The sequence below is a fragment of the Choloepus didactylus genome, chromosome 5, assembly GCF_015220235.1.
Source record: "Choloepus didactylus isolate mChoDid1 chromosome 5, mChoDid1.pri, whole genome shotgun sequence".
NCBI classification, from domain to species: Eukaryota; Metazoa; Chordata; class Mammalia; order Pilosa; family Megalonychidae; genus Choloepus; species Choloepus didactylus.
The window spans coordinates 166,098,650-166,115,655 of NC_051311.1; the positions used below are offsets into that span (position 1 = coordinate 166,098,650).

The following is a 17,006-nucleotide window of genomic DNA, read 5'->3' on the forward strand; positions in this document are numbered from 1 at the left end:
TTATCCCCAGGGAACACTGATACTGAACCCCTTCATGAGTCCTGGCCCTGTCTTTTCTGGGACAAACTGATGGGACGATCCTCTCTGGGGAGACTCTCCTCCCAGAATCAGCCCTTGAGGTAAAAGTTTCTAGACACAATGAAAGGAGTGTTAAAAATCACGAATCACACTAGGATGCACAAAGATACGGTCCAGCCAAAGGAACAAACTAACACTTCAGATGAGATATAGGAGTTCAAAGAATTAATTAAGGAGGTTCAAACAAATCTAAATCGATTCAACAAGTTGAAGGAAACTGCCAGAAAAGATGAAGGATATAAAGACACTGGGTGACCACAAAGAACTCAGAAACTTGCAAAATAAAATGAAAGGCAGAAGACAAGAGATGAAAAATACAATGAAGACACACAACAGCAGATTAGAAGAAGCAGAAGAAAGAATAAGTGACCTAGAGGACAAGACATCTGAAATCACAAAAAAAAGAATAGATGGGAAAATAATGGAAAAATTTGAGCAGAGTCTCAGGGAGCTGAAAGACAATATGAAGCCCATGAATATACATGTTATGGGTATCACAGAAGGAGAAGAGAAAGGAAAAGGGGTAGAAAGAAATTGAAATAATCACAGAAAGTTTCCCAACTCCTAAGTAAGACATCAAATTATATGTCCAAGAAATGCAACATACCCCAAAAAGAACAGACCCAAATAGACCTACTCTTACTAATCAGATTAAGAAATGCCATAGACATATAGAGAATTCTGAAAGCAACAAGGGTAAAGTGATCCATCATATACAAGGGAAGTTTGATAAGATTAAGTGTGGATTTCTCAGCAGAAACCATGTAGGTGAGAAGGCAGTGGTATGATACATTTAATATACTGAAAGAGAAAAACTGCCAGCCAAGCATTCCATACCCAGCAAAAGCGTCCTTCAAAAATTAGGGAGAGGACAGTGACATTTGTCCCCCCGCAGTTATTCCAGATTATTTACTAGTTGTTCTTGGTTGTTTATTAGCTGTTCCAGGGAGACAAACTAGCTTCCACGCATCTCTATGACATCATCTTCTTCCATCAAAGCTTAAAATCTGTAAGTAAGAAATGTGGATCCAAGCTGGGAGTCCCCTCCCACCACAGCCTGAACTGCAACACCTGAATTTATCAATGAAGCCTGGTGGTGCTAGAGAGCAGCACTCTCCCAGCAAGCAATTATAGTTCCACTGTGCTCCAACAGGGGATTTTAAATAGCACCAGCAGGGGATTTTAAATAGCACACAGGGACTGCTCAATACAAGATAGGAATCCCCAACAAGCAGACAGAGTCTTTTGGTGACCACTGACCTTGGAGAGCCAGAGGGCGGCCATGGACTGGCCCTGAAGGGGGTTTTCTATCCTTTTTTTGGCTCAGTGGAGAAAGCCTCAGCCATTTTTGGTTCCCAGTGCACTGACCCAGAAAAGGGTGGAGTTAGCACAGGCAGAGAGACTATTCAAATGCTAATGACTTCTCCCTAAGTATAGAATTGTCATATTATCTAGCACTCATGTTACTAGGTATGTACTTGAAAGAACTGAAAGCAGGGACACAAACAGTTCTTAGCACACTGATGTATATGGCAGCATTATTCACTACTGTCGATGGATGGAGGCAGCCCAAGGGTCCAGTGACTGATGAGCAGAAGGGCAAACTGTGGGATACACATATGATGGAAAATTGTGAGGCTACAGAAATAACAAGGCATGCAAGGATGTGAATGAACTTTGAGGACACTATGTTGAGCAAAATAAGCCAGAAATGAAAGGACAGATATTATACGGTCTCACAAATATGAGCTAACTATTATGAGCAAACTCTGCAAGTTAAGGTCAAGGATTAGGTCATCAGGAGATAAAGAGGGCAGAAACTGTGCAACTGATGCTTAAGGAATACAGAATGTTCAGAAAGGCAGAGTGTAAAGGTTTGGAAATGGATAGCAAATACTGTAAGCATAATTAACAAAGCTGAGTATGAGTAGGTTGAAAGAGGAAGGCTAGAGTTGTGTATGTCACCAGAAGGAAAGGTTAACGATATAAACTGGGACTGTATAACTTAATGAAGCCTGGAGTGGACAATTAGTGTGGTAAATTGAACAAATAAAAGAAAACTAGAACAATCATGTCAGTATTACAAGGTGTTAATAATATGGTAGTATATGAGAAAAAGCAATTAATGTAACCTAAGATATACAGTTAACAGTAACATTGTAATATTCTTGCATTAATGGTAAAAAGGCACTATATCAAAGCTAAATGTCAATAATAGGGGAATATAAGGAGTATGGGATTTTCTTCTTTACAAGAAATGAGAATGTCCTCATATTAACTGTAGTGGTGAAGGTGTAACTATGTGATTACACCAAGAGGCCATTGATTGTACACTTAAGATGGACTGTATGGTGTATGAATAAAACAGTTTTAAAAAAAAGACTAAGAGAGAGAATAGAACTCTCGCTGTGTCTTAAATTCTATACGAAGTATATTAGTTTCCTTTGGCTGCTGTACCAAATATCACAAATTTAGTGGCTTAAAAGAACCCAAATTGATATATGAGAGAGTGATATCATCAACAAAGAGATGTAAAACATACCCTGGAGAAGTCTACCCTCAGAATCAACTAATAAAAGGCAAAATATCACTTATTTGGAGCTCTGGAGTATGACAGAGGTTGGAGATGGACTCCACAAAGGCTGAAATGAGAGAAATGAAAAAGAAACAATGAAATCAGGTAGGAGACTTAAGTCCCAGACCTGCCAGTCTGGAACTCTCCCCTCACTAAGTCCTACACAGGAGGCACACAGAGGCAGCATGGCCTGGGTCCCTCCTGCATAGATGCAGACCATAGGGCCACCCACAGCAGCAAGCTAGAACCCAATGCATATCCAGGAACAGAGACCCAATTCTAAAGAGACCCAGGACAGAATTCAAGAGGATGAGGAGTGCCACATAAAAAGTACCCCCAGGGTAAAGAGACTATGACAGAACTGTTAGCAAGAGGTACTGCACACACTCAATCCAGTTTTTGCTGGAACAACTAAATGCAAAATGGACCTTTCTGGATTGACTATATCAGGCTTGCCAGGACAGGTTTCCCTATGGGGAAGAAACCAGAGGCAGAAAATCCTCACACAAAAAGGGGGAGGGGGAAGGCGGGCTGAACTGCTGTAAGATAGGATGTGTCCAAATACTGAAAAGTGTAATCGAAATGGGGACCCTGAGAGAGGGAGGCAATGCAAATGAATCATAGGACCTGGGAAGAAAATTCTTCAAAAAGACAAACAGAACAGATCATGATTCCTTGGGAAGCAACAGAGGAAAGGAAGCTTTACCCTGGCAGTGAAACAATTGCAAGCATAAAGGGAAATCTTAAAATGTACTGCAGATTAAGGGCAAGCATCACATGCAGAGGACCTGAGAAAATCTGAACAGTCTAAGAGAGAGAATAAAACTCTTGCTGTGTTTTAAATTATATAAATTATATATACTATAACGGTCCAGAAGAACTTGGAAAAAATGACAAATAAGAGCCTTAACACAAAGGCAATAGGCAGTAAAACCCTAGACAGGAAGTAGACAATGACTTTCAGAGATAACACATCAAAATAATCAGATGCCCAGACATCAACAAAACTTGCAAGCCACCCTAAGAAACAAAATGATATGGCTTTAGACAAGGGAACAAATCAAAACTTCAGGAAACAAAGAATTTGGAACAAATAATTAAAGAAGCTCAAACAAATCTCCTAAATTAATTCAAGGAGAGGAAAAAATGCATAGAAATAAATGGTGGGTATGGAGCTAAAGGATATTAAGAAGACAATACGTAAGCATAAAGAAGAAATTGAAAAATTTTTTTCAAAAATTATGGGACGAAGGGCACAATAATTTAGATTAAAAATACACTAGAGAAGATCCAAAGTTCATGGGAAGATGGCAGAGGGAGCTCCAGGACTCAATCTTTCTACCAGAACAACTGTTATTCAGGAAGGAACTGTTTTGAACCTCTAGAGGCTAGAAGAACACCGTACGGCACACATGACAGAGTGGGAGGAAGAGGCTGACAAATTATGGTAAAGAACAGTAAATTGCTCACTTCAAACAGTAGTTACCAGTGCCCATTCCCCTTTATTGCAGGAGGTTGCCCTGGGATCCAGCCCTGTGACAGCTCTCTGGTAAGAGAAAGGAACATAAAAATCCTCTTCCCCCAAGGTCAAGTCTAAGTACAGCCAATCCCCGATCATGGCTTTTGATGAGCAAATATGGATTGCTGGTCCCCAGCTCTGAGGACAGCCATTGTTGCTAACCACCCAGACTTGGGAGATGTCAGTGGAGACTTAAAGATGTTACAGTTCCTCAGGGACTGTAACATTTGTTGGGAAGACCAGGAAACTCAGCTGAGGGGAGCCATCAGGGCAGTTCTTGATACTCTTCCTGTGCCTCTCCCCAGGGAACTTTGGAGTTGGCCTGTGCCACTTTGATGGGTCCCTGGCCCAGTTTTAGCTGGGAAAGACTGACTTGGGAAACTCCTCTGCAGTGTGCCCTCTTCCAAGAATTTGCCCTCCAGGAAAAAGCAGCTTGAGACAATGTGTAAAAAATTATAGACATTGTAAGTCTGGGACAAAGGCCTGGAGCTTCAAACACCCAGGAGAGGGAGTTCTATCTCCAGGGAAACAGAGGGGACAACCAAATACTTGAAAACACAGTGCAGTAGTTTGATGCTATTATGTACCCCAGAAAAGGTCAAGTTCTTTTAATCCATTCCTGAGGTTGTAGACTATTGTAGGTACACCTTTTGATTACGTTATTTCAGTTGAGGAGTGCCCCAGGGTGAGTTTTAATCCTCTTACTAGAGTCCTTTATAAAACAATAAAAGCCACAGAGAAACTAAGAGATGAAATTGAGAGAAGTCTCCAAAGAAGCTGAGAGATGGAGGAACCAGAAGCTGGAGCCCAGAAGAGAAGGACCAGCAGACATCATCATGTGCCTTCCCATGTGACAGAAGGGCCCAAGCTCACAGGTAGCCAGCCTTCAGAGTTGAGGTTATCATCCTATTGATGTTTGATTTGGATGTTTTTCATGGTCAAAGAACTATAAATTGTCAGTTAAATCCTCTTTGTAAAACCCAACCCACATCTGGTAATTGCATTCCCTCAGCTTGAGAAAACTAAAACAGATTTTGATACCAGGAGAGTGCACTGCTCTGATTGCCAAATACCAAAAATGCTGAAAAGGCTTTATAAATGGGCTTCTAGTTTGCTCATGCTGCCGGAATGCAAAACACCAGTGATGGATTGACTTTTATAAAAGGGGGGTTATTTGGTTACACAGTTACAGTCTTAAGGCCATAAAGTGTTCAAGGTAACACATCAGCAATCGGGTACCTTCACTGGAGGATAGCCAATGGCACCTGGAAAATCTCTGTTAGCTGGGAAGGCACGTGGCTGGTGTCTGCTCCAAAGTTCTGGTTTCAAAATGGCTTCCTCCTAGGACGTTCCTCTCTAGGCTGCAGTTCCTCAAAAATGTCACTCTTAGTTGCTCTTAGGACGTTTTTCCTCTCACAGCTTCTCCAGAGCAAAAGTCTGCTTTCAACGGCTATCTTCAAACTGTCCCATCATCTGCAGCTCCTCTCTCAGTTCCTGTGCTTTCCTCCAAGTGTCCCTCTTGGCTGTAGCTCCTCTTGAAAATGTCACTAACAGCCGCAATGAGTTCCTTCTGTTATGTCAGCTCATTTACATGGCTCCACTGATCAACTTAGACCCACCCCGAATGGGCGGAGCAACACCTCCATGGAAATTATCCAATCAGGGTCATCACTCACAGCTGGGTGGGGCGCATTCCAAAGAAACACTCAAAGAATTACAATCTAATCAACACTGATAACATCTCCCACACAAGATTACATCAAAGATAATGGCCTTTGGGAGACACAATATATCCAAACTGGTACAAATGGGTAACAGGAAGAGAAAATACAAATGGCTCAAAAACATATGAAAAAATGCTCAACTTCATTTGGGAAATGCAAATCAAAACCACAATGAGATATTCATTGCTGGTGGGAATGTAAAATGGTGCAACCACTCTGGAAGACTGTGGAGGTTCCTCAGGAAGCTAAGTATAAATCTGCCGTATGACCCAGCTATTCCATTGCTAGGTATACACTCAAAGGGACTTAAAGTTAAGACATAAATGGACATTTGTAAAACGACATTTATTATGGCATTATTCACGACTGACAAGAGATAGAAGCAGCCCAAATGTCCATCAACAGACAAGTGGATAAACAAGCTGTGGTATACACACATGATGGAATATTATGCAGCTGTAAGACAAAACAAACACATGGAACATATAATAATGTCGACGAACCTTTAGGACTTTATGTTGAGTGACGTTAGCCAGAAACAAAAGGACAAATATTGTACAGTCTCTCTAATATGAACTAACATTAGTGAGCAAACTTTGAGAGTTAAAAGCTGATAACACAGGCTACCAGGAGATAGAAAGACGGTACAGATCAGGCATTTGATGCTGAAGGACTACAGAATGCTCAGGATTGACTGTACAGATCGAGAAATAGATAGCATAATACTATGTGATGGTAGCAAAATATCGTAAGTACACTGAACAAAGATGTCTTTGAGTAAGGCTGAAAGCGGTGGAATAGGGGAATGTATGATCCCAGAGGTAAAGCTAGATGATGAAGACTGGGACTGTTTAACTTGGCAAAAACTGCAGTGGCCAATGACTGTTACTAAATGTACAAATATAAAAATGCTTTCACACGTGGGAGAACAAATGAACGTCAACCTTGCAAAGTATTGAAAAAGGGATGGTATTTGGGAAAAAAAACAAAACCAAAGCAAACTGGAGTCTATGGTCAACAGTAACATTGTAATATACCTCCATTAAATGTAACAAAGGCAATATGCCAATGCTAAATGTATATGAGAGGGGGATATAAGAGAGGGATATGGGATTCTTGGTAGTGGTGTGGTTTTCTGTCCTTACTAATGTGTTGCATGACACTTTATTTTTCTTTTTATTATTATCTTTTTTATTATTCACCAAAAAAAAAAAAAACAAAATACTTTTTCATAGTAATCAATATGTTTAAGTGCTGACTGTGTTGATAAATAGACATCTATATGATGATACTGTGAACAACTGATTGTACACTGTGGATAATTGTATGTTATGTGAATATATCTCTATAAAATTATAGGAAAAAATACAAATATGGGTAAAAGTGCTGGAGACAACATGGAGAGAGGAATGTACCTACTTACTATTGATGAGGAAGCAGAATGGCATAGGCTCTCTGGAGGTCACTGTGGTGGTTCCACAAGAAGCTAAGTATGTGGGGGTCATAAGGTCCTACAACCTCATTATGGGGTATGTACTTGGAAGATCTGAGGGCAGAGACATGAATGGACATACTGCACATTGGTAATTATGGAGGCAGTATTCATGATTTGCAGTGGGTGGAGGTGACCTAAGGGTACACTGACTGAGGAACAGAATGGTGAACTGCGGTGTGTGCATGCAATGGAATATTGAGCAACAACAAGAAGGAGTGAAGTTGTGAGTCAAGGAGGTGAATGGATCCTGTAGACAGCTTTTTGAGTGAAGTACACCAGAAACAAAGGCAAACACTATAGTGCCTCACCGATATGGACTAATCACAATGTGTAAACTCAGAATTGAATCTTAAAGCATAGACTAACAGGGAAATTATTTTAATGGTCCCTAGATTGTAAGCTCTTACAGCAGTCAAATCTATTCCTGAATTGTAATGGCTATCTCCAAACTCTGAGATGTTGATTCCTTGGTGTATAACCTTTTGGTCTCCGGAACACTGGGTATCTGTGTGACACCTGAAACTCAGAGCTAGAGCTCAGCAGACATGAATTCAGTATTAACACATACAGCAACTGGTTAAAAAAAAAAAAAGCTGAAAAAGAGCCCAGACTTCAATTACAGATATGAATGAAGCAGATCTGGTTAAGAGTAGGGCAAATCAGGGCAAAGGGTAAAGGTTGAAACTGACTGTGTGTTAAAACTTCAACTTCCATTTGAGAACAAGGGAAGAAATGTTTATTTGGTGTAGGATCTATATTTTCTAAACAATATAACTTCTAAAGGCAGTTTGTTCAAACAACACAATTACATGGAACTTTGAATAGGAAGTGAGATATGGCAGGTCTGTATAGGTTAGAGTGAAATAGCAACACATCCCAAAGTAATTTGGGCAGAGAATAAAAATATATTCTCAGGGCCCCCCGAGGAGCTGGGAGAGGATGCAGAGGTGTTGGACTTTCTCACCTGGATTGTTGCTGATGTTCTCAAACACTGGAGACTGACGGCTTGACATGCTGAGCCCTCTGTCTTGGGGCTTGCCCTTACGAAGCTTGTTACTACGAAGGAGAGGCTAAACCTGCTTATAATTGTGCCTAAGAGTCTCCCCCCTGAGTGCCTCTTTGTTGCTCAGATGTGCCCTCTCTTTCTAACTAAGCCACCTTGGCAGGTGATCTCACTGCCTTCCCCCCTGCATGGGACCTGACTCCCAGGGGTGTAAATCTCCCTGGCAAAGCTGGATATGACTCCCAGGGATTAATCTGGACCCAGCATCATGGAATTGAGAACATCTTCTTTACCAAAAGGGGGATGCAAAATGAAAACGAAATAAAGCTTCAGTGGCTGAGAGATTTCAAATGGAGTCGAGAGGTCACTCTGGTGGACATTCTTATACCCACTATAAAGATTAACACTTTTTAGGTTTTATTGTATTGGAATAGCTAGAAGTAAATACCTGAAACTACCAAACTCCAACGCAGTAGCTGTGACTCTTGAAGACAACTGTATAACAATGTAGATTACAAGGGGTGACAGTGTGATTGTGAAAACCTTGTGGATCGCACTCCCTTCATCTAGTGTATGGATGGATGAGTAGATAAATGGAGGCAAAAACTAAATGAAAAATAGGGTGGGATGTGGGAGATGATTTGGGTGTTCTTTTCTATTTTTACTTTTTATTCTTATTCTGATTCTTTCTGGTATAAGGAAAATGGTCAAAAATAGATTGGGGTGATGAATGCACAACTATATGATGGTACTGTGAACAGTTGTTTGTACACCATGGATGATTGTATGGTATGTGAATATATCTAAATAAAACTGAATTTAAAAAAAAAAGGAACAAAGTAATGGAACAAGCTGTAAAATGGAGAAATCTCAAAAACCTAAGTGAAAGAAGCCAGATAAAAAAGGTCACATTTTTAAAAGATTCCATTTACATGAACTATCCAGAATATGTAAAGCAATACAGATAAGAAGATTAATGGGTATCATGGGTTGAAGGTGGTGGGTAATGGGGAGTGGTTCCTTTTGTGGGTATGAGGCTTCCTTTGGAGTAGATTACATGCCCTGGAACTAGATAAAGCTGATGCACAATATCGTGAATGTAGTAACCACCACTGATTATACTATTTAAAATGGCTAAATTTTTTATATGAATTTCACCTCAATAAAAAATGTGCAGATAAGACCAAGCACAGTAACTGCAGGGTATTTTATCCAAAGAAATCCAATTTACTCTGGAATATAGAACACATGCACTTTAATATTTATACATTAATATAAACATTAATAGTTCTCAATTTTTACAAATATTGATGTTCTAAATCAATTTTCCTTTTCATGCAAAAATAACAAAATATTCAGAGAAAAAAATTTTAAATGGCAAATTAAAAAGAAACATTTGATTTCCTCTCAAATGCAAAATTCAGTTCTGAATGAGATGGCAACAAAATTATGCCCTGCACTATGCTGTGCACTGTAATCTCAATATAATTTCCTCTTATCAAAAACAAGTATAGACTTCCAGGAAGACGGCAGAATAGGACAGGAAGAACTCACTCCTCCACTGTGAAACTAGAGAAAAGGCAGAAAATAACCAGAACAGCAGTTCCAGGCCACACGTGACTAGACAGAGACGTCCACATTATACAGGGAGGACCTGGATGAAAAAGCTGAGAAACTATGACTGGCAGGTCGGGGTGAGTTTGTTCAATCATGACCACACCTGGGGCTGGTGGGGGAGCGGTGCACTCCCACTAACACTGCCAGCTGGGGAGAACATCCCTCTCAGTCCCACAGCCGGGAGTTCCCACGTGGGAACCCAGGAACCAGCTGACTCCTCCAATGAGAGACCTTGCTGCAGTACCCAGTGTCACCCCCCATTCCTGAGGCAGGCCACTGCAGGCATTTGGTTTTGGTACCTGTTATTGGGGGTGATCGGAGGCCCTCCCCTTGGGAGGAGAGGGGGACTCAGAGCACAGCTCATGTGACAACTGGCCAGCAAGAGACACTCTGGGTCCTGCTGCCTCTATCCTTTCTCCATGGAGGCCCAGAGCACTGACTGGCCATGAGACAGGTACAAGGGAAGGAGGCACACTGCAGCACCAGCAGCTCTTCCCCTGCCCCAAAAACCCAGATGCACTTGTGCAGGGAGTTAATAATAGTCCCCAAACCCCCTGAAGTGGGCTCCTCAGACCCCTGAGCATGTTGGGGCCCTGGCCTCCTGCTGGCATAAATAAATCCTTTTTGTCCTCAAAAAAAAAAAAAAAAATCACCCTAGCTCAGCACTACCTGTGGGAAAGAATGGAACAAATTATGGTGAAATTACCAGAGTGGGTAAATAGAGAAAAGGATTGTGGGTCAGGCCACAGGTTGCGGATTTCCTCTTGAAGAAGATGGAAACTACATAGGTGTGAAAAAACATAGGAGTGGAGGTATAATGATTGGATTGGAATTTTTAAATGACTGTATTGTAGTGTGATCATAATTATAGTAACTTGTAAAGAAATAAAGCTTAATGAATTTACAAAGATACAATTTGTAAGTAATCACAGGCTGCAAAGATGGATCATCACTTCAAAAATTGAATTTGCCATGACATAGACTGAAGTTGAAAGGAATACTTTTGTTTCATTAAATACATTCTCTGTACATCCTTTGGATGCATCTAACCACCATGAATCTATCATATATTTACTTCTCCATTCCTTCTTAAAAGGTTGGAATAGCTCTTTCAGGAAGACTTCTGTTGTACTATTCATCAATGATTTATGCTGTCAAATACTTAAGCAGAACACTGTTGAGGATAGACAGTATCTCTACAGAGGGATATGAAGATGAAGACACTAACTCCTGTCTACGCAGGGATCACACAGCTGTGGAGCCTGGCTGCTCCCATATACCAACCGATACCTTCTCCTCTGAGTCAGGAGCCAGTTACTCCATCTGACATTGAAGCTCACCTAACAGAACATTTACCCAAAATTATTCATGTACAATTTTCAAACAACAGAAAGTGGAAAGGTCTTACTATAATAACTGGGCTGATGATTCATATCCTGCAAGTACTATATTAGAAAACCGTAACTAAAGTAGAAGCTAAGTAGGCCCAAACAAGAAAATGAGAGACAGTCATACAGAGTCTGCTAAAAACTGTGTAAATATATTTTTTGAAATGTAGAAAGAAATCCTTTCCAACTTTCTAAAATATAGATAACATGTAACCATCTTATCCTCAGTGTAAAAAGAAAACAGGATGAGTCTGCAGCTGTTATTTCAATCATAAATAAGTCATAAGTAATGTAACAAGGCAGAATAGTTTTCATCAAATGCATGCTTGGCAACATGATGCTATTACAGTGACATTTTAAATATAATCATAAAACTGTAAGCAAGCACGAAATTGTAAAGTAGCCTTAAAATGTAACCTTTAAAAAAACTTTGAAATGTAACTTTAAAATGGGGAGTAGGTAGGGGGTGGGAACTCTTGGTCTCACAAAGGAGCAAAATGTAAATGTAAGGTCTGCAGCAAGGTGTAAATGTAAAGTTTCCACCCAGATTTACATAAGCATTCATCTATGGTCCCCAGACCTCCCAGATATGAATAAAGCCTTTTCATCTATCTCCCTAGATCCTGGAGTCACCTTTCCCAGGTGTCACCTACTTCCTGAAGAAAATAGGAACTAACTAAATTAGTGAAATTCTCCAGACCTGTTACCTGTTAACTAAGATGATTACCTCTTTGTCTCTGGGTATAAAATGCAACTGAAAAATCACTTCCCCTGTCTTGTCTCCTGTGTAAATAAAAACATTTTCACTTTTCCTCCCCCCCTCCTCCTCCTCAAAAAAAAAGAGCTCATGACATTTGTTTTTATGTCTGATTAACACCAAAATATTTTTAATTGATACTTATAAGCTCTCTATTTTTGTCTATCAGCAGGTTTGTTACATATTTCCTACCTCTGAATGTAACTACCAAGTTATCCATATCCAAAAGAATGAAAGAGGATCCATATCTCACATCTTACACAAAAATTAACTCAAAATGGACCAAAGACATAAAACATTGGAGCTAAAACCATAAAACTCTTAGAAGAAAATATGATAGGAGGTGGTTTCCTGGCCATTACACCCAAAGCACAAGCAATGAAAGAATAGATAAATGCCATCTCCTCAAAATTTGAATAGTCATCAAAGGACTTTGGTCATTAAAGGACTTTGCCAAGTAAACGGGCAGCATACTCTACGGTATTTTTACATACTTATTTTTGTCATCAATAAGAAGGGAAATCCCCAATCCCAGGCAACATCATACCTGGTCTCAGAGAAATGATGAGGGATATATCTCCTAGGACCTGGATGTCAGTATCTTTCAAAATGGCAATTGGCTGAGGTAAATGAAATGCAAGTCCCAAATGAAAACGAGAATGGGGTGCTTCTGTACTAGCTCTCTCAAAACCTTTTCATTGCACAAGATGAATCAGGATAATCGGCTACAATGTTGAGGGTTGAATGCACAGGTGAGTTTGGGGTTACTTGTCCTTCCTGTGCTCTCATTTTCCACTCTGTGAAGTGGGTACAGTAAGAGGACCTACCTATCACATGAGCTAACTGCTGATCCTCTGAGACCCTCTGAGGATGACACTGAGTGATAACTTTTATAATTAATAACAATTAGTCGAATTGGTCATTTTGCTTATTCTCTCTTTGCCTAAGATTTGTCATCTACCGATGTGAATAATAATCATGGTTATCTCCTTTGTAATATCTTGTGAATATAATGAGTTAGTACATTCAAAATACGTACAATTTTGTCTGATGGACATTCGGGTTTCAAGTTAAGATTTATTAAGCCCTAATAACCCTCTCACGATTTCAAAGTAAAGGTAAATTGCCCTTTGGGGAATTTGTATCAAATTAGAAAAATATATTGATAGCCATAAGGAAGAACTGAACTAGCAATCCAATAGACCAATACCAGTACCTTCTACCACCTAGAATGAGACTGCTCCGTTTTCTTAACGCATATCCTTTTGAAATTTTAAATGTTTTCTTATTAGAACAGCAACATCTCTACAAGCTGATGTTCACTGACTGAAAATAAATTAACATCAAGTAAACCTTCTTCCTGGCATCCGCGGGCGAGTGTTGCCAGCGCTCTCCTGCCCACCCTCTCCCCAGGGGCGCAGGGGCGCGCGGGCTGCAGTGGGTCCGGGGAGCGGCCGCGGCGCCTCTGGGGGCCTCCGCGCCCCAGGCAGGGCCGACGAGCCGCTCCCGGCAGCTGAGAGACGGTCCGCGGAACGCGAACTCGCTTACCAGAGCCGTGTCCGCCGTCGGGTATTTTGTTTCCCGCGCCCACCAGAAGACTGCTACCTTCGCGGTCTCACAGGATCTGGCTGATGGAGGAAGCGTCCTGGAGTACGAACTCTCGCGATAATAGGGCTTTCTTCCCGCGACGTGGGAGGAGAAAGTAACGCGCTCTTTGTGTCATCCCCTGTCTGTCTCGCCAGTGAGGGCGGGAAATGAGCCCATAGACCCGTTCCGGGACTGAAGGAGGCTACTGAGCAGCAGAAGGCAGTCTCCCTAAACTATCAAGGAGACAAAAATGATGAAAGAACCGCCATATTTCATCGTTTTAAGATGCATGTTCTTTGCATTTTAACGTCCCTAAAAACTCAGGATGTGTCTCAAAACGAGTGGTGGGTTCTTGTTGAACTGGCAGCATTTTCTCTTTCCTAGTGACTCAGGAAGCAATAATGCATCTTAAGACTGATGGCATCGTAGATGCGAAGAAACACAGTAGGTAGAACTTCCACCCAATAAATGGGGCGTGTGAAACCAATCCGTCTTGAAGGGTATGCAGGCAGAGTCCCCCTTGTCCCTACACTTTTTGGGTTTTTAGGTTTGGTTTGCTATGGGGTTTTTGTTTGTTGGTTGGTTTGTTTTGCGGGGCGGGGGGATATTCAGGGAACTTTATTTTTTTAAAGGACAAATCAAATAAGACGCAGTTTTCATTTACCCATATATAATCCATTCTTAATATAAAATGCACCGAATTGGTAAATTACACATGAAATGCAAAGGGAATGCAATTTTACATATGTATAACGATCGCGTCTAAACCAATTTAACAGTCAAATTAATCAAGAGATCGTACATTTTTTTAAAAACTCAACATTTTAAAGCCAATTATCTATAGTAAACCATGGGAAATTCTGATATGGAATGGTTTGACTCAAAGCAAAAATTAAGACACCTGCTATGACCTGAGAACACTAACTTTCACTTTAACTTTATAAAATAGGTTTATTTCACCAAGACACCTCTTTCAAAGAAGGAGCCAAATACAGGGGTTGATTTACTGGGTGAGAAAGGCGGGTAACAATGTGGTTAAAAACCTACTGGCCAAGGTCAGCTGATTCCTATTCCTTCATTTGGAGCAGCTCAGCTAATAATGTAGTTATTTTAGGTTATTTGTTTTTTATTCCTTTGTTTTGGTTTTGTTTGAAATTTTTTTTTTAATGTTTGTTTTCAGTTTTTTGATAAAGTAAAAAAAACACACACACACACAGAAACAAGTTTTTTTTTCCAATTCATTAATAGACACCTCAGCCTTTTTTTCACCAAGTTATGGCTAAGAATATAAATAGCTAATGCTTCCAGTTTTTTAACCCTAATAGTAAACTCAAAATCTGCCTTTTCACCCTCACCCCTATTAGTAAAAAGGAAATTTGATTAAAACCTGTAAAATCATACAACAAAGGAAGACTGATCCTTATCCTTAAATCTATCTAATTTCAGATGTCACCCTAGTCTGTTGTATCTAGTAACTGACAGGATTTCAGTCATAAACCCAGCAAAACCATTTAGTTTAGTTGATGTGCCCTTGGGTTATTAAAAGTGCTGGTATCAATCTAACATATCTTATGTCATCTTGGTCTTAATAGCATCTCCTGATGAGAAATCCACCTTTAGTAGTATTTTTCCTTAAATTTTGTCTAGCATAGTAAACCCCTCTGACATTTTAAAATAATTCTGGTGAAATCAGTACTGACATAAACAACCTTCCCTGACTTGGTAAACAACCTTCCCTGACTTGGCTCCATGATAGCTTTTAGTGAAACTGCAATGTCTAAGTTACAAACTGCTCAATTAAATTTTTATGGCATCTTAGGCTAGTATGTTCATCCATGCAAAATCCAAGGTAGTATAATACAAAGACTAAAGTTAAAATAGATGTGGTGGCTATAAACATCTCCCTTCATAGTAGGCATTTAGAAGCTTTTTTAAATGTTCAGTTGCTAAAGCTTGTGGTTAAACTAGGCTGTGTAGCTGTTCCATTTATACACACCTTATTTCAGAATAGTTATTTGACTGTATATGGAAATGTGTTTCAGTTCAAGAGATAGTAATAAAATGCCTACCTATATAAAAACCATAGATTCCAAATTTTAAATTAAGCTAATTGCATTGACACATTACAGTTAACAAAATCTATACCTGCCCTGTTTTTAAAGGGTTCACTGTGGTCATCTGTAGTTTTGGATGACCTGCTCTGAGCAATTGCCATGTGGTGCACCCAGTCCCAAGCTTGGAATTCAGTTTTCCAATCCAGCAGAAGTGAATTCTGTAAGCTCAAGCATCCGAGATTGTTGCCTAGTAAACCTCAACAAAGTGGCTTCCCCAGTTGGGCAAGTCTCTTTTCAACCCTGGCAAGGTTTCACCTTGTCGTCCTCCAGAGACCCCTCAAATATGATAGGAAAGAATTTCACAAGGCAAAATCCCATGAGGGCATAAAAGATGGGAAGCTTGTGGAGCTGGAACTAGGTGGAGAGTGGTTGCTGCCTTAGAAGACTTGGGCATGGAGGCCAGTGCCTGAGACATCGTGCATGAGAACACAGCTGGAAAAGGAGGAGACCCCAGACCTCTCTCTCTACCCATGCTGCTGGCAGGCATGGCCCCCTCCCCAGCAGAGACTGGGATGTGAGGCCACAGAGAGGAAGACCACTCAACGAGGGTCAGAGCCCTGTTCTGAGGCACCTTGGAGAGGAGGTCTCCTCTTTGCAGCAGCTCCCAGCTCAAAAGGCAAGACTGCAAGTTAGGGGTCCCCTACTAAAATCGCTCAGCCAGATCCTGGCCTCAAAGCTCAGCAGCCCCAAGTCCTAGGAGCATCTCACTGGTCCTGTGACTGAAAATCCCAGGATATTCTCAGTCACCAGAGAAGAGATGGAAATTACAAAGGAGGCAGGACAAAGAAGGAACAGAGATGCTAAGGGAAGCAGAGGAAAAAAAAACTAAAAACAATATTCACAAACATATTAGAGAAGATGTTGCCAAAAAAACAAGGACAGGAGGCTATAAGAGAACATTTAGCAAAACAACAGAAAGTTTGATAGTAATCTTTCCAGTGCTTAGAACCAGCCTGACACATGGATGTTTTCCACACTACTGGAGGATGATGAAGGGGTTGTTGGGCTGGAACTGCCCATCAACAACAGAGGCAGCCACAAGCACCACCTATGGGCACAGCTTCCCCTGTGAAATGTGTGACATTGATGTATAAGTGTGGCACGCAGACTACATGTGTGCCAGGCATTGTTCTCATTACTTCATGCACA

The 17,006-nt window shown here is 40.6% G+C and overlaps 1 protein-coding gene across 1 annotated transcript in view; it reads right to left on the reverse strand.

Annotated features, from left to right (window-relative positions):
• The window catches only part of LOC119534668 (zinc finger protein 596-like), a 33,112-nt gene extending 19,304 nt beyond the window's left edge, over positions 1 to 13,808 (reverse strand). The window contains exon 1 of the mRNA XM_037837278.1: positions 13,705 to 13,808. The gene's annotated coding sequence lies outside the window, so the exon portion shown is untranslated. The remainder of the gene's footprint in view (positions 1 to 13,704) is intronic.
• Between the last annotated feature and the right edge of the window lie 3,198 nt (positions 13,809 to 17,006).